The sequence below is a fragment of the Xyrauchen texanus genome, chromosome 37, assembly GCF_025860055.1.
Source record: "Xyrauchen texanus isolate HMW12.3.18 chromosome 37, RBS_HiC_50CHRs, whole genome shotgun sequence".
Lineage (NCBI taxonomy): Eukaryota > Metazoa > Chordata > Actinopteri > Cypriniformes > Catostomidae > Xyrauchen > Xyrauchen texanus.
The window spans coordinates 28,237,694-28,238,804 of NC_068312.1; positions in this window are offsets into that span (position 1 = coordinate 28,237,694).

Genomic DNA, 1,111 nt, shown 5'->3' on the forward strand with positions numbered 1-1,111 from the left:
GTACTGTTTCAGGGATTTTGAAGGGATGTTCTTATGTGTCCCCTGCGAGAGAAGAAATATAATCTGTTAATTCCGACAATGACATAACTAGAGCTATATTTTGACTTAAAGACAAGAGCATTTTCATTTATTATCAGCCAATTGTATACTGAAATTCACATAAATCAGATACTTTACTGACTTGATCATTCAAGCAAGTGAACATATAGGAGGTGATATGAATACACAAACATAATCACACGGGAACTCGCCCTGTTGTTTCCGAGAGTTCCGGTATCCTAGGATCAGGCACATTATGCCGACTCGCAAACAAGCGCCATCTCCTTTTAGACATCTTTGCATCAGCTCCAGTGTGTTTACCTTCCCCTGTGACCGATTTCATCTTATGAAAAGTCAACCTACTGTTTTTGATTTCACTGTGAGATCAGTCTGAATACACGGTGCATAAGGTGCAAGAGGGCTTCCACTAGAAAATATAGTGTAGCAGGCTACCTGACCTAAACCTAACTAGTGCGATGGTTAATAGTTGTCCTGTATGGATGTTGTGTAAGGATATCCTCAAGAGTTAGCTGCAGGGTTGTAGCTTGTGGGGTGAAAGGTGGCAACGATTCTAGGGTCCCAAAGGTACAGTGGACCCAACAAAAAATTCTAAACTATATTTTTTAATAGGAAAGGAGCCCAGAGCAATATACAGTCAGTGGTTCCAGATTACCATGCTAAGGCCCTGGCCAGGTGAGTAGGTGTTTCGAGTCATAGCTGTTACTATGTTGTATAATTTAGCACTTCTGGAAAGTTTTATTGATCAATCAGCATCCGGAACTATCCAACTATCCAAAATTTTAAGATTTATGCATTTTAATTTCATAACAAAATTCCATCCAATCGAATTGAGAAATATTAAATAAAATAATTTACATTAATAATAATTAATAACATTATACAAATGGATGGAATTTTGTTGTGAAATTGAGATGCATAAATCTTAAAAATAGGCAAAACAAATACAGTATGTAGTGTTAATGAACATTTCAATAAATTCTTAATTCATAAAAAGGAAATAGAAGGACAACAATGCCTGTGCTTGAATGTTTTTATTCTTTCAAAGCATCAG